The sequence below is a fragment of the Tympanuchus pallidicinctus genome, unplaced genomic scaffold (genome assembly GCF_026119805.1).
Source record: "Tympanuchus pallidicinctus isolate F22 unplaced genomic scaffold, pur_lepc_1.0 scaffold4, whole genome shotgun sequence".
Taxonomy (NCBI): Eukaryota; Metazoa; Chordata; class Aves; order Galliformes; family Phasianidae; genus Tympanuchus; species Tympanuchus pallidicinctus.
The window spans coordinates 44,628,942-44,651,825 of record NW_026294758.1 but is presented as its reverse complement, the minus strand read 5'-3'; the positions used below and the strand labels follow the sequence as shown (position 1 = coordinate 44,651,825).

The following is a 22,884-nucleotide window of genomic DNA, read 5'->3' as shown; positions in this document are numbered from 1 at the left end:
ATATCTGGATTGATTTCAGTGTTTATGCAACATAGATATGAAATGAACTGTTTAAAATACACGAAAGTCAAGCATACTGTATGAATATGTGGAGAGATTTCAATATCTTTGGTCCACAACATATATTAATGTCTGGGAGTCTAGCCAAGAATAATTTTGAGTTAGCTGCCAAATTGTGGGAAAGTACCACAATCAAACCTCAGTAACTAGCAGTCTTCATCTTCTGGAAAGTCAAAATTTTGCCAACTACGGTAGTCAATTAAAGGACAAAGAGCTTGTTAGCCTGAAGGTAATATTTTTCAAAAGAATGAGAACAGAAGAAGTGCTTGCTAACTTTGATTTTATTTCCCTTTTGCAGTATGAAGTAATGACTCCTGTTTTAGTATGTTGGCCCACAGTGTCAGAGACAGATGTTGGTAGTATGGTTGAACTCACTGTACTCAGCACTGGTGAGGCCGCACCTTGAGTACTGTGTTCAGTTTTCAATCCCTCATTACAAGAAAGACATTGAGGCCCTGAACGTGTCCAGAGAAGGGCAACGAAACAGATGAGAGGACTGAAGCACAAGTCTTATGAGGAGTGGATAAGGGAGCTGACATTGTTTAGTCTGGAGAAGAGGAGGCTCGGGAAAGACCTCACTGCACTCTATAACTACCTGAAGGGAAGTTGTGATGAGGAGGGGTTTGGCCTCTTCTGGCAGGCAACAAACAGAACCTGAGCAAATGGATACAAGTTGTATCAGAGGAGGCTTACATTAGACATAAGGAAAAACTTTTTCTCTCAATGAGTGGTCAGGCACTGGAATGGCCTGCCCAGGAAGGTGGTGGAGTCGCTGTCCTCAGCACTGTTCAAGAGGAGTCTGGATGAGGAGCTATGAGATATAGTTTAGTGGCTTGCGGTAGCAACAGTGTTCGGAGGACGATTGGACTACATGATCCTGTAGGTCCTTTCCAACCTTCTGATTCTATGATTCTATGAACCTTTTGGCCAATATTCCATTATATTTTGCTGCTGCACAACAGATGCCATCAAAGGGGCAGTCTGACAAAATGGTATCTGACATGGAAGCACACATGAAGTAAAGATATAAATGAATACCTCCGTGAGGAAAAGATTGTACCCTTTGACATTCACTGATACTTGGTGATTTATGGAAACCAAACAGTGGTTGTATACAGAGAGAGGCAGTGGGTGGTGTATTTCAACAGTGGTGGCAACAACAGTGGGTCATCTCAACTGGCGCAGTTTTTTTGAGCATAGCATGCAGACAAAAATTCACTACTCATGAAAATGCACAGTTAATGGTGGTGACTATGTTGAAAAATGGTGTTTTGTAGCTGAGAATGTGCTCTACCAATTTGTGTTACTGTATTCTTTGTAATAGTTTCAATGAAAACAAATGAGGTTTCTTACTTTCAGAGAAACCTACATATATTAACAAACAAGCACAGATATTTCTTATCCTATAAACAGGAATGTCATGATGTACACTGTATTTTAACTGTTTTATAAAAAGAAAATATTTCTCATATGCTTTTTTTTGTATTGATTTTTAAGACTATATTGTACTTTGCTTTGTTTTCCCTAATAAGAAGCAGAAGAAAATATGTTATTGGGAACTTAGATGAAATTTCCTTCAAGTGTCTGAGAAACTAAGATAGTCTCATTCAATTTCTTGTCACACATAATACAAAGATGATGTGTATCTCTTTCTTGCTCCTCATCTCTATATTAGTGCTCCTCTTCATGCTATCTTAGCATTTGTGATTTTCAAGTTAAAGAGATTTTAATTGTGGATTACTAGAGTTCTGTGTTTGTTTGTAAGGTACTCCAAACTCTATAACTAAATTCTTATGAAGATTCAGTTTTGACCTTGATCGATCTTTCAGAAAATCTGATAAGAAACATGAAAGACCCAGAAGTCTTCTCAAGATATTTCACATGCTAAAATTACTCAAAAATTACATAGCAATTTTCACTGTTTCAAAAGCTGAGTAGGAATTGGATATGCTTTCAAATGAAACGTTTTAGGTGACTGACCCATTGAGGAGAACCAGGAGGAAGAAGCAAATGCTGGCAGCTGCTTACTCCCTGCTGTGGGGGAAGGAGACATGGAACTGCTGAACTGACAACCTGTTTTTCAGGGAAGTTAACTGCTTGATGGGGGCTTGAGTCTGGATTGCTATGGAGAAACTACAAAATCTTGTCTTATTCTCAATTAAAACTTTTGTGTGTATTTGTGTGTGTGTGTGGTATTCCGTGTGGACAACGATAATACTGCAAGGGACAATATCAAAATATCAAAATATTTTATAGTAAATAGGGCTTTAAGTCTGATAATCAGGGATAGGGGCTCAGCTGGTTTCCTCAGTTCTTCTAGTGAAGAAAAGGAGTAGTGATATTTCAACAATTAGTTGTGCAGCTGGTGTAAGCAGCTGAGTTTTGGATTCTATGACTGTGGACTCTGAGGATCAACATCTGCTTGGGAAAAGATGAGATGCACTTCATTTTTTGGGCAGAGGTACTTCTGCCAGGATGATGGCAGATCTGGTAAGTTTTCAGCTTGGAACTACATGTGAAGGAGTTACTAGCATCCCTGTAAAGGAGTGATTGGTATGGCACCATTTTGGAAAACAAAACAAACAAGCTATAACAGCAACACTCCCCCCAAAATAAATAAATAAATAAATAAATAAAGGGAGAAGCAAAAACAAAAACACAATCAGACCATTTCTGGGAAGTTAGCATGCAGGTGTGTATCTCTAAAATAAACAAACATCAGAAACTAGACATCTGAGTTACAGATGTCTTGATTTTGGTGGGATGAAGGAGGCATACTGGAATGGTGTGCTTGGCTGGGGTGCTGAAAAGGAGGCAGATAATCACATAAGAATGGACAGGACAGGAAGATAGGAAGGTAGATTTGCCCATTATTTGAGAGAGCAAATGGAATGCACGGAGTTCTGCCTGGAGATGGATGATGAGCTATCTAAGAGCTTATGGGTAAGGAATTAAAAGCAGGTCACTGTAGATAAGGCAACAGTAGGTGTCTACTCTAGACTATCTGGTCAGGAAGGACAAACAGATGAGAGGTTCTACAGACATCCAGAAAAAGCTTCATGTTTAAATGCTCTAGTCCTTGTGGAGATTTCATCTACCCCAATATTTGCTGGAATCACAGCACAGCAGGACATAAAAAAGGCTCCATTTTAAAAAAATCCTGTGGGATTTGTTGATCATGGATCAACAAACTACAAACTACTCCAAAAATAATTCATTTTTCTCAAGTATTTCCCTAACAAAGTAATACACTTGTAGTATAACCACTCTAACTTCAATTAATGAAGATGATTGATTTCAATAATTCAGGCAAGACACTCTAAAATATAATTGTTCAAGCAGTTTCAAAGCAGTGTCAAAGTGTTTTCCTAGTAGGAAAAAAATGGATTCACAACAGTGATCACTAGATATATCAACTGATTAAAGAGCAGTCCACAGAAATGTGAATGAAGGAAATACATGCAAAATATGAAGCAAAATAAATGATAACCTTTAAGATATCAAGAGAGTATGTACTTTAGAGCAAGATGTATAATGAATGTAATTGTTTTAATCTTCCAGTATTCTCCTAGATGGAAAAATATACCATCGATTTTGACAGATGCAGTTAATAAATATTCAGACAATCTTAATTCAGCTAGACAGTCTATTTTCAAATTCCATATCTTCATAAAATGTCTTGTGGGCGTGTAACTGATTTCTTTGTGGTTGTTCTAGTGCTTTTCTATGTTGAAACAATTTTATGAGGTCACAACTCAGTTCTCAAAGCATCTGAAGGATGCCTTCATTCATGAACACACACATTAAGAAGCTAAAAGATATTTTAAGAATCACAGAATCACAGAATTGTAGGGGTTGGAAGGGACCTCCAGAGATCATCGAGTCCAAACCCCCTGCCAAAGCAGATTCCCTACAGCAGGTCGCACAGGTAGGCATCCAGGCAGGTCTTGAACATCTCCAGAGAAGGAGACTCCATCACCTCCCTGGGCAGCCTGTTCCAGTGCTCCGTCACCCTCACTGTAAAGAAGTTCTTGCGTACATTTGTGCGGAACTTCCGATGCTGCAGTTTCCGTCCGTTTCCCCTTGTCCTGTCTCCACTCACCACTGAAAAGAGTCTGGCCTCGCCATTCTGCCCCCCACACCTCAGATATTTATAGACCTGGATCAGGTCCCCTTTCAGTCTTCTTTTCTCAAGGCTGAACAGACCCAGTTCACTCAGCCTTTCCTCATAGGAGAGATGCTCCAGGCCCTTCACCATCTTCGTGGCCCTCCGCTGGACTCTTTCCAAGAGATCCTTGTCTTTTTTGTACTGGGGAGCCCAGAACTGGACGCAGTACTCCAGATGAGGCCTTACCAGGGCAGAGTAGAGGGGGAGGATCACCTCCCTCGACCTGCTGGACACGCTCTTTTTAATGCACCCCAGGATGCCATTGGCCTTTTTGTACACAAGGGCACACTGCTGGCTCATGGCCAACCTGTCATCCACCAGGACACCCAGGTCCCTTTCCGCAGAGCTCCTCTCCAGCAGCTCATCCCCCAACCTGTACTGGTGCATGCAATTATTCCTCCCCAGACGCAAGACTCTACACTTGCTTTTGTTAAACCTCATCCGGTTTTTCTTTGCCCAGCTCTCCAGCCTGTCCAGGTCTTGCTGAATGACAGCACAGCCTTCAGGCATGTCAGCCAATCCTCCCAACTTGGTATCATCAGCAAACTTGCTGAGGGTGGCCACTATCCCCTCATGAAGGTCATTGATGAAGATGTTGAACAAGACCAGACCCAGCACAGACCCCTGAGGAACACCGCTGGTTACAGGCCTCCAACCAGACTCTGCACCACCAACGACGACCCTCTGCGCTCTGCCAGTCAGCCAGTCCTCAACCCACCTCACTGTCCACTCGTCTATCCCACACTTCCTCAGCTTTGTTATAAGGATGTCGTGGGGCACAGTATCAAATGCCTTGCTGACTACATCCACTGCTCTCCCCCCAACCACCCAGGCAGAGATAACATCATAGAAACATCATACCAGGTTGGTCAAGCATGACCTCCCCCTGGTGAACCCGTGCTGACTACTCCTGATAACCTCCTCTTCTTCCAGTTGTCTGGAGATGACATCCAGCACAAGCTGTTCCATCACCTTTCCAGGGACAGAGGTGAAGAACTTCTCATATCTTTTTATTCCTTTACAATCCCATGGTTTGATCACTGTAGCAGTCCTCTTTTTATATTTGGGACATAGATTTTTCTATTTATGGTGAAATCACTGGATTTAGAATTTTAAAGCACTCAGCTACATTTATGAGGTACAGTATCTGTCTGAATTAGCCATATGCAACTCTCTAATACAATTGTTTCTGTTCTGAGCAATTCAAAACATCATTTTGCTTCCTTTTTTCTTCCACCAGAAGTTGGCTGTATGGCTGCAAATATACCAAACAAGTATACCATTTGTTCACTATCTCCTAATATATATGGCTGGAACAATAGGTATATTTCTTTCTGGAATGCGGGACTATTGCTAGATATTGAGAAATCATGTCTAAATTGACTAAATGCTGAAACCTTAACCCAGAAAAGATTTCAGATTCAGGAACTCAGAAGAGCAGCTGTGATCAATACCACTCTAATATTTCTATTTTCTATTTCTACAGACAATGAAAACTGAAAGTTTTATTTCCATGGCCAGTAGTATAGTGTGAAGCATAAAGATTTATAACTGTTATTTGGATTTCTTGCTTACGTATTTCTTTATATATATATATATATATATATATATATATGTATGTATGTATGTGTGTGTATTCTTTTATTTAAATCTGATAGGAAATTTCAAAATAGAATCATTGACACTCATAAGATTATACTGCTAGTTCATTCTGAATCACTTTAGTTTACTTCTTGTTAATAAGTGTTTCTAAGAAATTTTCAAGGTATCATAGATGCAATTAATTTTTTACTTTTCTTCTTGTACTTCTTTTTACTTTTTTCACATTGGAAATTAGAGAAAATAATTTCTTAAGAACATGTTAACAGATGTCATCATTCATTTCTACTGAAATCTAAATGAACATCTTTCTCTGTTTGTTTCTCTATCTGAGAGATATATTTGACCTCTATCTGAGTCAGGTTCAGGAAAAAGAAATGTTGCTTATCTTCTTTACGTTGTTATTGGTATTAATAAAATCAATCTCCAAAATGGGTCTATTTCTGATAAAAAACTTGGATGTATCAAATAAACTCGAATGTATTAATATTGTCTATAGTTTACTTAAACTTGGAATATTGAATTTCATTTGAACCACATGATTATTCTAATGCAAATTATGTCAGAAAAAAAATCACAAGCATGCCAGTGACAGAAAAATAACTGGAATGTGTAAGTACAGATTTTCAATTTTGTAAAACATTCAAATTTAATTTTGAATATTTTTATCTCATGTAAATTAATGTGAGATAGAAACACACAGTTGGGTACTTACATTTTCAGAGAAGCGCTTGCACACTTAATCACTAGTAAAGATTAACAAAGAGAAAAAAATACCACATTCCAAATCAAGATCTCTCATTGCCATATCATTTAATACATGCTTGCTTGAAAAAAGAAAAGAAAAAAAAAAGAAATTTATGAATAATGAAAGATGTAGTTGGCAACATTTTGTTCTACTAAAAAGAAACTGAGAAAAAAGAAAAAGGAAGCTGTGCTTGTCCCATAGAATGAGCACAGTATAGTAGACCACAGGTCTCTTTCAAAACTACATGAATGCCTGTCTTCATTGAAAAAGGCAGAATTACACCATTCTTCAATTTAATGAACATCTGTAGTGGACTGTGAGGCTGTTTGCCTAATCTAATGAGAACTTAACTACTGTTCTGGACTAATTATATGTCATATATTTTCATATTAGTGTGGAAGCAGGGGAGGTGAAAATTGTTTTGGCAACACCTTGTGTTTGTATAGCTTACCGTTTTATTTTCCTCACTGATATTCATAAGAACTGCAGAAAACCTGTACAAAAATAAACTGAAATATCTTTTTAAGCTTCAAGGAATAAGAATTCTCCTTCAGGTATTTTAACAGACACAACTTCGGTGTCACCATATGGAAGACAACATAATAAAGGAAAACATTTTAATTGCAGAGAAATGATCATTACAACTGTTCAGGGCAGCTACCAGCCTAATTTCTGCTATTCAGCACTTTTCTCCCTTATAATTTCTGAATGGAAATTAGTTTTCCCTTTTTCACTAGTTTTCATTGCACATTTTTTCTGTTGCTCTCACGAAAAGCTTTATTCTCTCTTAGATTGATAGATATACTAAAATATATATACCAAAATATAATATTTTGTTCTAAAAAAACTTTGCTTCTGCAGTTGTGGAATTCTGCAGCAGGTCATTTTAGGCTCCTACCTATGGTGTGCTTTCTGATAGCTATTATAACTGCTAAAAGAGCTAAATCAAAGGCTATGAATGTTTCAGTTATGTGAACAGCTAAAGTCACACTAATGGCATTGTTGGCAAATGTTACCTTCAATGGACTTTGATCATAAAGAAACTCAAAGCATTAAAAGCTTGATTTAGCTATAAAAACTGCAGCTTCATCTTATCTTAATCTTAAGATTTTTTTTTCCCCAGCAATTATATTTTTATTCATGATAAAGTTTGAACTCACTCTCCAAATCCCGCTACTTTATTAGAATGTTTTTATTTGTTATTGTGTATTAAGAACCTTAATGTCATTCATAAACAACCTAAAACATAGTTCAAAATTCAAATAATAAAAAACCTGGAAATACTGGATGGTGGAAGAGAAGCAGGTATGATGTGGGAGGCTGAAGGAAGTTTCCTATCATAGCATGCCTTGGAAATATTCAATTATGATTAAAATACTTAGACATTATTTATAGTTCTGCTCTAGTCTGAACAATTTTAGTAAAAGCATTATGCATCGGAGACACACAGCTTTACATCCTAGAATACCCACAAACTACCAAGGCATTTTCCATAATTTACTTTTATGTGCTTCAATTTGAAATGAATTTTATGGACTTAATCGGAATAATTAATTGGGAAATTATCATGAGAAAAAATAATTCAGAGTTGACCTTTCCTGAGCTGCATCTTATCTGATAGGTTTAGCAAGCAATGTCTTTAATTGAATTTGTCAGCAACAAAAATATGTGTGCTAACAGCTGCTGACTTACATTTTGCAATTCTTATTATTATCTCAGATATATTTTTAAGCAGATGAAGAAAGAGTGGGAATATAATGAAGTCAGCTACAATAGCAAAATGTCATTAAAAAAGTAGTAGTACTCATTGCTTTTTTGAAATAACTCTTTCGTATTCATGCGAGTTGAAACAGCTTTCTTGTCACTTGTTAAAAAAAAATCAGAAATTACAATGTTTCACATAATGTGAATAAATAATCAATAAATACTGAAATAAAGTGTTATTTCAGTAGTCTTCAAGGTATTGCCAAACAAACCTGCAAAGTTTTGTACTGATTTTGTGAGAAGGGAATTTTTAATTTATTATTTTTTTTATTACTTATTTTGTTTATTTATTTTAAATTCCTTCTTCTAGAGTATTTTAGCATCACTGAATTATGTGTCCAAGAAAGGAATTATGAAAAAGGTCACTGTCTTCCAGCCTTATCCAAAGAATTTTTGGAGAAGGTACTAATAACAGTTTATTTCAAAAAATTTTTTTTCAGTCTTTTAGACAAATTTATATGTAGCATTTTTTCTGATGCTATTTCACCTAAATTCTTGCTGTAGAACTAAAGGAGGCTGCTCATATATTTCAATCGTTGTTTAAAAGGAAAAATATCATCTTCAAGAAAGTATATCACTTCTCATTAACCCAAGGGGACTGAGGGTATATGAAATTATCTCTAGCTCACATACCAAAATGAAGTAAGTATCAGACCTTCTGGTTTTGAGATACAATTATTTTTCCTATAGTCATCAATATAGTGAATTCTTCCGAATTTAACAAATAATAAAGTATAACTGGTTATTATGGCATTAAAGCACTACAATTGTAACATCTAATGCTGTGTTTGTATAATGTGGAAATCTTCAGAGGCATTAAAATAGAAGTAACCCATCAGACAACTTACTAGAAGACAACTTATTGGTTGTGCTAGTCTACATGAATGGATTCTATCAAGCAAACAACTATGAAAGACAAAAGCTTTAGGCAGAAATGTAAGTCCTCTTTATCCTTGAGGGAATCTACAGTTCCTCCAAATTAGTATAATCTGCAAATTTACATGGTACTTATTTGACTCCCATACCTTTTATAAAAACATCAGAGAAAACTGGCTCCAGAATACAGCTCTTTGAAACCCCCCCAAGTGACTGATCTGTAATTACCAGGATCTTCATTCTTGCCCATCTTGAAAACTGGGAAGTTAGCTAACTCCCAGTCGACTGAGACCTCTCCAGATTCCCAAGACCATTGGAAAAAAAAAAAAAAAAAAAAAAAAAAAAGGAGAAAAATCTCACAAAGACATCTGAGAACTCTCATAGAGCTCTGGGATTTGCCCTATCAGGCTTACATGCATTCAGCTGAAGCTGCAATTCCAACACAAGTTTGAATTTGGCTGTACGTTTATATAGTCACAGTCTTCCAGCTCAGAACCTTGGGAGTCCCAGGGCCATCATTTGTTTTGAAGACAGTATCTAAGACATTAAATTTCTGTGCTTTTTCTAAGTTCCTAATTATGAGGTGACTAAATTCATCATGTAATAGACCAGAGTTATCTCTGGTCCTTCCTTAGCTATTAACATACTTTAAAAAGCTTAATTCATTGTCCCCACAGCATTGGAAAGCTTCAACTTCTTTCATGTTAAAAGTTTTTTAAAGCATGAGACATCACAAAGAACAAATAGAGAAAAGCAGTAAAAATCTGATCCTGTTATTAGAAATGTAATTAATAATCCAAATAGAAATTTCAGACTATTATCTTCTTTGCTGCCTTAGTAGAAAACAACATGCAAGTATTTTTGATGAATGAGAAATTTACACAAAGTATTTGAGTTCATAATTAAAAAGAATAATCAATGTGTTTCCATAATGCAAGTTATGTAACAGTCTTTTAAATAAAAAAAAATCATCTACTGCATAGACACTTCCATAGAATCATTGGATAGCTTGGGTTGGAAAGAATCTTAAGTATAACTTACTTCCAACTGCACTGCAATGGTCAGAGTTGCCATTGGGTTGCCTCAAGCTCCATCTATCCAGGCCTTGAATGCCTCGAGTAATGGGGCATTCATAACTTCTCTGGGTAATTTGTTGCAGGGCCTCATCACCCTCTGAGTGAAAAATTTCCTTCAAACATCTAATCTAAATCACCCTTCTTTCAGTTCAAAAGCATTCTCCCTCTTCCAGTCATGTAATCATGAGTCCATGTAAAAAGTAACTCTTCCTCCTTTTTTTTTAAGCTCCCTTCAAATACTGGAACGCTGCAATGAGGTCTTCTTGAATCCTCTTCTTCAGGCTGAACAAGTCCAGATTCTTCTTCATAGGAGAGGTATTCTAGCTCTCTCATCATCTTCATGGCCATCCCCTGGTCCAGCCCCAGCATCTCCATAATTTCCTTTGGTGGGTATCCCAGGTCTATACACAGTACTCCATATGAGGTCATTGTGACAGCAGAGTAGAGGGAGCAATCTCCTCCCTTGCCCCTTTGTCCACGCTTATTTTTATGAAGCCCAGGATACAGTTGTTCTTTCGGGCTCCAAGCACACACTACTGGATCATGTCCAGCTTTTTACCCACCAGAACCCCAAGCACTTCTCTACAAGATTGCTCTCAACAAGTTCCTCTCCCAGTCTGTACACATATCTGTGTACAGGCTGGGATTGCCCCAATCAAAGTGCAACACCTTGCACTTGACTTTTTTGAATATCAGTCTGTTCACAGGGACCTACTTTTCACTCTTGCCCAGTTTCTTTTTGATGACATCTCTTCTTTCTATCATATCAATTGCATAATAGCACTTGCGGGAAATCATTTCTCCTTTTAGATCAAGGTATAGTAGATCATAATCTATCTCAGTGATCAGAAAAAAAAAGGTGATTCAGAAGACTGACATGTTAACAGATTCTGGTCTGAGTGATATTAGTATTTTAAAGTCAAATATAACTTTATTTACTTTATAAATTCTCCATTTAACAGTGAGAATATAACAAAGTAGAGAATAAGAATCCATGCTGTATGGTCTTAGCTTTGCAATTGATGTTTATGATATAATGCCCACTACTATTTCCTTAGAAAATGAAATAGCATACAACTTTAGTCTTCTTACTAAATAGAACCATGAAAGTTGTTTTCTTTCTGTTATTTAAATTCCGGAACATAGTTCTTTTTCATATAGCATGGATGTTTATTTGAAGTTTTCAATCTATTATTCTAGCTTTATTAATAGACAGCTAAGTGTATGCAAACAAAAAAAGAATAACAACAATAACAACAACAACAACAAAGCATAGAACAGTGTCTAGCTTAACAAAAGGCATATGATTTCTCACTGAAAGATCAACATCCATATTTCTTAGTACTCGAGTTCCAGTAGTAACATTATCTCTCAGTCTCTAGCAAAATAAAATAAGTATGATATAGTATGACTGACAGACGATATTGTTGGAGAGAAGAAAAAAAAAACACTATAGAAATCAACAGTCTTGATTATTGGAATTGTGGTTTGCACTCACTTGACCAATCATTATTCAAAACTGTTCTAACATCTAGAATTACATTACTTGCTCTCTCCACAGAGAGTCGAAAAATAAAAGAATTAAAAGAAATCTTTTACAGAAAACACACTTGTTCAAATTTTTAGTGTCATCCTATAGTGGTAGTGGTGAGCTGAAGTAGGGAAGGGAGGTAGAGAAACAGAGTCTTGAAGTAAAAAAGGTAAGTAGTTGAAAAATAGATCATTGAAGTTTGAAAAACTTTTAATATCAAACATTTCTGAATTATGGAAGCTCTTCAAAACTAACTACAGTTACCACCCTTATTTTGAGACATACTGAAGCCTAGGATTTCTGGAAAATACGTACTGGACACCAATGAATCAACAGAATTGTTCATAGATAAATAAAGTTAATTTGTAAATGTAGAATAAATCTGATATTTCTAGAGTTTCAACTTCTTATAGATCAGATCTATTGTACACCTTCAATCCTGGGTGTTGGGATCCAAGAGGGCCAAGAAGACATTTCTAAAGTTTTCTTACACAGACACCATAGCACTGAAGGATAATATTCAAGCAATTAAATCTGAAATTATGCTTTAACTGATAGAAGTATAAACTGATAAAAGTTTTAAAAAACTTACCACCTCACCACAGTGTCCCTATAAAACAGTCAGTGACTGGAGGATGAAAAGCGAAAGACTCTTCAAGTTTTCCCTGAAAAAAAAAAAAAGTTTAATTTACATACCCACATTAATACCAATATATCTTGGAGAGTTAATAAAAGAGGAGTAGTTTCTAGGATAATACAGATTTGAAAGATAATAAAGTAATTTATAATATATTAAATGGTATAAATATGAGATTTTCTGATTAAAGTATTCATGCAACAACAATTGTGCATTTAACTACATTGCCTTAAATATAAACACTTTCATGCCACTGTACTTTTTTAAAGTACTGTTTGGTATAAAAATCTAGCTTAACATCCACATACCTGCTATTAGCACAGTAAGCATAAAAATACTACCAAAACCTGCAGTACTTGAGCAGATAGAATGTTTATCTGTAAGTTACTTTTTGTGAAACTGCAGTTTATGAAAACAAAATGGTAGCCTTGCCAATTCTACAACTATCTATTTTTTTGTGTTTTTCCAAAGCAAATTTAAATCTCTACTACATGGAGGTACATTCTAACTTATTTGACACTTTCTCACTAGAAGTCAGGCTAATAGATCTATAAACTGCTAAACCAAAACTGATGAAACACACATTGAATGCAAGAGTCAACTTTACAGCAGGTAATTGAATGCCACTGTAGGAAGATACGATTAAAAGTATCCTTCCTTTTAGTTGTGTGTATCTTCATACTTTGCTTTTGAATGCTACGGGTTTATTTGTCTCCTAGCTCCATTCCACATTGCTTTGAATTCATATTATTTGCATCATGGAAGAAAAAGATAACCATTTATTGACAGTGATATTGCTATCAAGCAAAAGCTTTTCTTCTATTTCTTTTTATTAGTACTCATAACTTCCTCCCTTTCTACTTTAGTGGAATGCATTCACTTTTTGACCCTTCAGAGAAAAAAAAAAATAACAAAACAAAAAGAAAAAAACCTTTTAGGTACCAGATACTCTTAATTTTAGAATCACAGAATCATACAATACTGTATGAATGGAAAGAAAAAATGAAAAAAAAGAAAAAAAAAAAGCTTTGCTTTTAGGCAACCTGTGTGGAGCCAAGAGTTGGACTCCAAGATACTTTAAGATCCTTCTAACTCTTGGCTCCACACAGGATTGCCTAAAAATAAAACCATATATCTGAGAGCATTGTCCAAACACTTCTTGAACTTCAAAAGGCTTAGCCTCAGTTTCTTGCCATTTCCTCTTGTTCCTGTCACTGTCACCAGGGGGAAAACATCAGTACCTGCCCCTCTGCTCCCACTTTTGAGGAAGTTGTAGACCACCATGAAGTCTACCTCTAGTCTCCTCTAGGATGAGTAAACCAAGCAACTTCCGCTATTCCTCATAAATATTCCGTTAAGACCTTTTACCGCTTCTGTTGCCCTCCTTTGGACACTCTCAAATAGCCCCTTTTATATTTTGGTACACAATTTTTTTCTGCAAATGTTCTTATTATGTATCTGACTCTTCTGTTCAGATCAGTTATAAAATCATCAGAGAAAACTGGCTTCAGAATAGAACACCACTTTTGGAACACCACTACTGACTGCCAGCCTGATGTAACTCAAATTATTATTCATCAGCTTATCAGATCAACCTGTTTGACATTGGTGTTTACCCTTTAAATTATGTTTTGTCTAGCTATATATGCTGGAATTTTTGTCCTTTGAGAATCTTTGAAAAATAGCATCAAAAGGTTGGCTGAAATCCAAAAAGATAAAATCAACTATATTCACTTGGTCAATTGGATGGGTAATATTGTCATAAAAGGAAATTAAGTTCATTGAACAGGACTACCCCTTCCAATAGCTGATTCCAATAGCTATGACCAACAACTGCATATTCTTTCGAGCAACTCCCAGAATAATCATCTCCACAATATTTTAGAAGCTGAAATGACACTGATAAGCCAGTAATTACCACTCTTTTTTCTTGCCATCCTTGAAAACTGGGACAACATTTATTAGTTTCCAGTCAACTGAGATCATCACTCCAAATTCCCTAGACCACTGATTAAAAATGAGAGAGGTCTCACATAGACACCATCCAGCATTTTGAGCACTCTAGAATGAGTACCTTCTGGCTCCATGATCTCACATGCACCCAGCTGAAGCAGTAATGCTGCACATGTTCAGAATTATTTTATCACATGATAATAATCTAGACAAATTTTGGTCATAAGTAAGAATAGTGGAAATTTCTGAATGAAATTCAGTGAGGATTTGACACTATTTTCCATGAAATCCTCCTAGATAAACTGTTGCAGTACAGGCTGGCCGGAGCAGACAGGGAAGAGGATTGAAAACTGGCTGAAAAATCCATCCAGAAAGAGGCATTAAGGGGCATAAAGTCCAGCTAGACGCCCCTAACTGGTGTTCTTTGCCATCTTCATTTATGCTGTAGATGTTGGAGGTGCTGTCTCCCAGGGAAGCAGAACAGACACTCAATGCAACAAGAGTGTACCCTCAGTAAATTTGATGATGACACAAAACTGGGGGGAGAGGCTGATGCACAGTCTCAGTAAGTTCAACCCAGAGAAGTGCTAAGTCCTGCACCTGGGGAGGAATATCCCTGTGCAGAAATTCATTCTGATCCCCAGCCTGCTGCAAAGCAGCTTTACAGTAAGGATCCAAGCAATACATGAGACAACTGAATATGAGATAGGAATGAGTCTTTGCTGCAAAGAAGATCAGTAGATTCCTGGGCTGCATCAGGGGAAGTGTCATGAAAATGTCAAGGTAGGTGACCCTTTGCCCACTGCTGGTAAGGCCCCATGTGGGGTACTGTATCCTTTTTTCCTCCTTCCTCTCCAGTACAAGAGAGACATGGCTGTACTTAAGAGAGTACAACATAGGGCCATGAAGATGATAAAGAGGCTGGCTCTCATAAAGAAACTTTGGGAGATCTAAGATTGTTCAGCCTAGGGAATAGAAGGCTAGGAATGGATTTTATCAAAGCAGATAAATAAGCACATAAAAGAAGGGTGGAAAAAAATGGCAGAGCAAGGCTTTTTCAAATGTATCGAGTAACAGGACAAGGTAATGGGCAATAACGGTGACACAGGACGTCTCTCTGAACATAAGGACTTAGTTTTTTACTTTGGAGGTAACTGAGCACTGGCACAGATGTGTGAATTTTCTGAAGACACTGAAATGTCATCAGGACATGAATGTGGGTTATCTGCTATGTGTCACTTTGAGCAAGGGAATTGTACAATATTCAACTTAAGTCATTCTGTGATTCTGTTTAGCACAAATGATATTCGTGACAGTTAATGTGATACTTCATGACATTAATAATTTGTTGCTTTGTTTTTTTGTCAACTACCTAGCCACAATGCAATTTGAAATCACCTTTCTACTTTATTTATCTTACTGGTTACATGAAGCCACAATACTCCTAATCAAAGTGCTGGCAAAGAAATGGCAATAAATAGAAAATCATAGAATCATAGAATCATTCAGGTTGGAAAAGACCTTAAAGATCATCTAGTCCAATCATGACCTAACCATACTACCCTAACTATCAACCCTCCGCTAAATCATGTCCTTGAGCACCTTGCTGCTTCCTCTTGGTTTGCTCTGTGACTTCTTCCTGCTACCTGCTTGCTGCCCAAGGCTGGCCATGCTGTTGCTGCTCTCTCCCCCTGCTGCTTTTGCCTCGGACCTTTGAAATGGTGTGCAACAGGACCACTGCTGGATCCTGGTGGTGACTATCCCTGCTTTACACTATTCTTGCTTATTTCCTATCTTTTCTAACACCCTCCTTTCCTTCACCATCTCCCTGATTAGGATTTATAATAAACTGGTTGGACCAACATTTGAAACATTGTTTCTTAATCTCACACCAAGTATGTTATATTAAAAGAACCTCCTCTCCCTCCTATAGATTGGAGCAAGACAGTGACGCTGCTTGTCACTAGCATACACCTGAACATGTAATGCCATTCATCACAACCCTCTGCTTATAGCCTTCCAACCAATTCTTTATCGACCAGATTGTTCACCCCTCAAATCCAAATCTGTCCAATTTAGAGACAAGGATGTGGTGGGGGACCATGTCAAAGGCTTTACATAAGTCCGGGTAGATGACACTGGTTGCCTTTTCTTTGTCCATCAATGTTGTCACACCATCACTGAAGGCCACCAGATTGGTTAGTCATGACCTTCCCTTGGTAAAACTATGCTGGCTGTCTCGGAGGCAAAGTGTGTCACTGTAGACTAATAAATCCTCAATTATACCCTCACTAATCAGTGCTTACTGAAACAAAAACTATTTTTGCAAATTTCAGGATTTTAAAATCTGATTTCTCTCCTTTCCCAGCAGGAAAATAAATTGTGAGGTGTTTTCATAAGATTAAATCTGTTTTTCAGAGAGAAATCACACCCTACATCTGTTTTGTAGAAAATAAAGGAGATCGAGCATTTTGTCACAAAAACACTGTAATGGAATATAGACTGGCAAGTCTCTGACAGTGTTCAAGCTCTTTGTTAAGTGAGCGTAATAAAAGAGGAAAGAAGTTTCTCTTTTAGAAAATGTTTAAAGTTTAGAGTTAAGTAAAAGTTGCAAGGAACATAGAACTGCCTGCAATAGTTACCTTTTCAACTAATAGTTCAAAATCAAAATTTCTTAGTGAGCTAGAATCTTAGTCCCTTGGATTCTCAGATTGTATCAAAACAAATCTAAATTAATGTATCAAAATGCTGATGGAAATGCTCTCAGACTAGCAAAGAAACAGGAATGTGAAGTCTTCTTTAAGAAAACTGCTTATATTTCTATGCATTGCAGATTATTTTATCCTTAATATTGTTATCATAATTATTATTATATTGTTTACAGTGTGAATTATGATTCTCACAATCTTGTCATTTAGAGTTCTTTCTCTTTTCCACGTCTGGGGGCAAATAGAAGAGGAAGTCAACAAGAGCTGACAATTTTTATTCCAGTTCGCTTCTCACTCACTTTATATGAATGTGCTGACAGAAATGCAATGTTGTCTGAAAACATCCAACAGAATATTAATTTCTGTAACAAGATCCAGGATTCATTAATGCTGACAGTATGAATGTCATACTGTCAAATAGTGGTGAACTGTCTCCCCTTATCTCTTCTTCCACACTGACATGAGATCCCCCTTCCTCACATTCTTAAGTTTAACTTCTAGATCTGATTAGTTCTTCAATCTGTAATCACTAGATTAAAAGTTTCATCTTTGTGAACTTCAAAACATTTATGTGATTTTAACTATTATACAAGAAGTAACATTGTTACTTCAAAGTGTCATCCAATTATCTGTAAGTAAATCTACAATGGGCTCATGGAATTAAATAATTCCATAAATGAATAATGACTTAAATGAACTTCTTGTTTCTTGCTCTTATCTAACAGTAAAAATCATTTTGGGATATTAACTATCTTTACCATTTAGGTATTCCTTATTATAAGTTGTATACCTTTTCCAGTTAATCATAATTTGCAGGAAAAAAAAAAAAAGAAGTTGTAAGTACAAGACACGTGACTAATTATTCTAATTTTCTCTGAAAGCAGGAGAAGTTAAATCTCCCGTTTTTCTATATCCCAAATAAATAACATCACTCTTTTCCTAGATGTAGTGCTGTAAAAGTGTTTGCAAATTTTTAATTGAAAAAATATGTATGTATTTATTTATTTTTTTTAAGTATGTATTTATTTTTTTTAAAAGGAACTAGATAGCATGCTGCTAACCATGGATGTAGAACTGGCTGCAGGATTGAGTCCAGAGAGTGGTGATCAATGGCTTAATGTCTGGATAGAGATCAGTGACAAGTAATGTACATCAGGGGTCATTGCTGGGACAAATGCTCTTTAATATCTCTATCAATTACATTGACAATGGACTTGAGTGCACCCTCAGCACATGTACAGATACACCAAGCTGTGGGGAGCAGTTGACACACCAGAGGGATGAGGAAGCCAGATAGGCTTGAGTAGTAGGGCCAGGTGAACCTTGTGAGGTTTATCAAGTCCAAGTGCAAGGTCATGCACCTGAGTAGAGCCAACATCCACTACCAATACAAGCTAAGGGATTAAAGGATTGAGGATTAACATGTTGAAAAGGATCTGGGGGTACTGGTGGATGGGAAGCTGAACATGCATCAGTAATGTGTCCTCACAGCCTGGGAAGCCAACAGTATCCTAGGATGCATGAAAAGAAGAGTGACCAGCAGGTTATAGAATCATAGAATCATAGAATAACCAAGGTTGGAAAAGACCCAAAGGATCACCCAGTCCAACCATCCACCCATCACAGAATCACGGAATCATCAAGGTTGGGAAAGATTTTCAAGATCATCCAGCCCAACCATCCACCTATCACCAATTGTATTCACTAAACCATGTCCCTCAACACAAAATCCAAATGTTCCTTGGACACCTCCAGTGTTGATGATTCCACTACTCCCCTGGGCAGGCCACTCCAGTGCCTGACCACTCTTTCAGAGAAGTAGTATTTCCTAAAGTCCAGGCTGAATCTCCCTCACTGCAGCTTGAAGCCATTCTCTCTAGTCCTATCACCAGTTACAAGAGAGAAGAGGCCAAACCCCAGCTCACTACAACCTCCCTTCATGTAGAGTGCAATAAGGTCCTGAGCCTCTTCTCCTCCAGACTGAACAATTCCAACTCCTTCAGCTGCTCCTCATAGGACTTGTGCTCCAGACTCCTCACCAGCTTTGTTGTCCTTTTTTGAACTCGCTCCAGGGTCTCAATGTCTCCCTTGCGGTGGAGAGTCCCAAAACTGAATGCAGTACTCGAGATGCAGCCTCACCAGAGCTGAGTACAGGGGATGATTACTTCCCTGTTCCTGCTAGCAACACTATTTCTGATGCAAGCCAGGATGCCACTGGCCTTCTCACCCACCTGGGCACACTGCTGGCCCATGTTCAGCAGGGCATCAATAAATAGCCCCAGGTCCATTTTCTCCATACAGTCTTCCAGCCACTCTGCCCCAAACCTGTAGCTTACCTGGGGTTGTTGTGGCCAAAGTGCAGGAGCTTTGCTGAAGTCTAGGTGGACTACATCAACAGCCTTAACCTCATCCACCTGGCAGGTCACTAGATCATAGAACGAGATCAGGTTGGTCAATTAGGACCTGCCCTTCGTGAACCTATGCAGGCTAGGCCTGATCCCCCAGTTGTCCTGCATATACCATGTGATCTCCCTCAAGACAATCTGCTCCATAACCATCCCTGGCACCAAGGTCAGGCTAACAGGCTTGTGGGTTCCCCGGACCCTTCTTACAACTCACAAGTTAACAAGCAGCACTGATGATGATGGAAAGCAGCTTGGCTATTACCTCCACCAGTTCCCTCAGCACTCTCGGGTGAATCTCATCTGGCCTTGTGGACTTGTATCAACCCAGTTGGAGTTTTAGGTCTCTGATTGTGTCCTCCTGAATTGTGGGAGGTTTGGTCTGCTCCCCAGCAAAGACTACTAGGTCAGGCAGTGGAATACCGTGAGGATAACTGGTCTGACTTTCAAAGATAGATGTAAAGAAGGCATTCAGAATCTCTGCCTTTTCCTGATCCTCAGTGGTCACCAGGTCAAGGGAGGTGACTCTGCCCCTCTACTGTGCACCAGTGAAGCCTCATCTGGAGTACTGCATCCAGACATGGATTTCTCAGAATATGAGAGACAGACTTTTTAGAGTGGGCCCAGAGGAGACCACAAAAATGATCCATAGAATCACAGAACCCTTAGAATTGGAACAGACATTTAAAGGTCATCTATTCCAATAGCCCTGCAATGAAAACGGACATCCACAGCTACATCAGGTTGTCCAAGGCCTGATTCAGCCTCACTTTGAAAGTCTCCAGAGATGGAGCACCCACCATAGCTCTAGAAAACTTCCAGTGCCTCATCACCCTCATTATAAAAGACTTTCTCTTTATATCTAACATAAATTTCCCTTTTTTAAGCTTGAGACTCCTTCCCCTTGTTCTATCACTGCTGACCTTGCACTAGAGACTGTCACCTTTCTGTCACTCCTATTTAGGTATTGAAAGGTCGCTCTCAGGTCACCTCGGAGCCTTCTCTTCTCCAGGCCAAATAGTGACAGCTCTTTCAGTCTATCCTCATAGGATAGGTGTTCCATCTTTTGGATCATTATAAGCAAGGTAAAGAGTTTAGAATTCTCCAGAATAGAAATACTTAACCTAAAAGGGAATAATTTACAGGGACAAGGCTCAACATATCTGCCACTTCACCAAGAAATAAAATGCAAAAAGATAAGAAAGACAGTATTATACTTTGCTGTATATCTAGAGTTATATATTCATGATTATTCTGCTTTCCAGAGAATTGCAAAAATGTGATCTTTATTTAGATTTTTATTTTTATTTTTACTGAAGATATCCTACTGTCAAAAATTGCTTGGTTGCTAAGAATGTTCTCCTTACTAACACAGTGTTCACCATCAACAATATCTGATTGTTCAATCAATCTCAAGATGTTTGAGTACACAGTAAGGATTTGGTCGCATCTTTAGAAGGATGATGAGCGATAATGCCTATTGCTCAAAGAAATATACATATATATATCACAGTGTTGTTCATTTATCCATTTGCTTTTATTCAAGAAAGAGTATGACACTTTACCTCTGAAGGCTGACGTCCAAGCAGAGTAAAAATTAACCATCCCAAAAAATAAAATTACAAATAATTGTATAAAAATCAGGAATTTTAACATGCAGTCAGTCTGTGGACAAATTCGTCTCATTCTGTCTGCTTATAGAATAAGAATACGATGTTCTGCAAAAAATCTAGATAATCCACGGGAAAAAATAAATTTGGTTCAAACTGACAAATCCATGATAGTACTTCTCATTTCTAGAGATTGTAAGAAAGGAGTTGTAATTTAGACGCGCAAGAAGCCTTTTAAATATGTTTTTCTGACTATTTTCCTGATTCAGTTAATCTGTTTAGTCCACATTATTCAACATCACTTTTGTCTCTATCTAGAAAATAGCCAGAAAATCATCAAAACAAGAGCTGCAGTCGTATTTTAAGATGTAGGGATGATCTATTCAGAATTTTAACTTGCTTGATCTCATTTTCACTAAGAAATCTCAATACAGTTATCTCTCTGAGGGTATGCTATAGGCAGGCAGCTTTCCAGGAATTACTTTAAAGTCAAGTAGATCAGCGCTTCTCTCCCTGTAAATCCATTCTCAATAGTGCTGCTATTTAGAGGCACTGCAATGAAGAATAATATCAAGGAACATGGCATTGCCCCAGTGGGAATGTATTAGCACAGGAAGCAAAACAGAAGGGTTTTAGGCTGCTGTTAGGTAGAAATTTAAGTTCTAGTAAACAAGCCCCTGTGGACAGATAAAGTGAAAACATGTTTAACCCTTTTGCACCTATGACATCAGAGCTGTTTTTACCTTGCATTTGAGAAAGTTTGCTGATTTATATTCCTATGCTGTGCAAAACTCAAGCTATAAAAATAAGCACAGAACTAAATTAATACGAAATCATTCTTCTCTGTGAAATAGAAGTTCCTGACAGACATATCTGGTTAAAAATTAAAAATCTATCTTCCTGAATAGTCTTTTGATAGAGAATGAACATGACATCTACAATATGATAGAGCCAGTTTGGATTAATAACAACTGCTTTTATCAGGGTAAATTCAAATTATTTCACACCCAGATCTTGAAGCAAGGATCCACATTTGAAATGGAGTGGAACTACAAATACAAACATAACTGTCATTTCTCCATGGCTAAGGGATCATCTCTCCATGGCTAAGGGATCAGTACGTGCTCCTGCACACCTCTGAGCACACTAAGCTAGTTGTGTCTGATTTATTGAGGCAGCAGGAATGGAAGAGCCTTGTAAGGCGCCCTCTCTGTAAGGGGCCAGGCCTAAGTGGAAATCAGCAACGGGGATCTTTACATAATGTTAAAGTCTGAGACAGCCCTTAAAACTTGGCTAGGCATGTTTTGCACCCGTCCCACAACTACCCTAGGCACATGTGGGCCTGGCTAGGGCTTCTCCCACATTCTATTGCTGCTGCAGGACAGGTCCTACTCTCAGCTGGCCCTGCCAGAGGCTGTGCCCCAAAGGAAGAGCCCTATCCTGCCTGGAATATTTATGAAAACCAGCTCTTGCCCAGAAGAGTTCTCCTTCGAAAGCACCATCTAGAGCTCCAAGAAATGGGCAGGGGACAGGTCCCTAAGCCTGACAATGGAGATGGAATCTCTAGCTTCGTCAGAGTCTGACCTTACAGCTACCTTGCCCCCACTGATCTGCGGTTCCCCAGCAAGCTATTACAGGATGAAGGTCCCCCCCATGACACCCACAAAGCCAGATTCCAATGGGCTCACCTAAGGCTGTGCCAGTGTCTTCCTTGGTGACTTCCCTAAAAGTAAGGCGCAGGTGTGGGAAAAT

The 22,884-nt window shown here is 37.9% G+C and overlaps 1 protein-coding gene across 16 annotated transcripts in view; it reads right to left on the bottom strand.

The window, feature by feature from the left end:
- The window catches only part of PTPRD (protein tyrosine phosphatase receptor type D), a 1,183,295-nt gene that overhangs the window by 883,681 nt on the left and 276,730 nt on the right, over window positions 1-22,884 (bottom strand). For all 16 annotated transcript variants that reach the window (XM_052700439.1, XM_052700447.1, XM_052700441.1 and 13 more), the window contains exon 2: window positions 12,415-12,487. The gene's annotated coding sequence lies outside the window, so the exon portion shown is untranslated. The remainder of the gene's footprint in view (window positions 1-12,414; window positions 12,488-22,884) is intronic.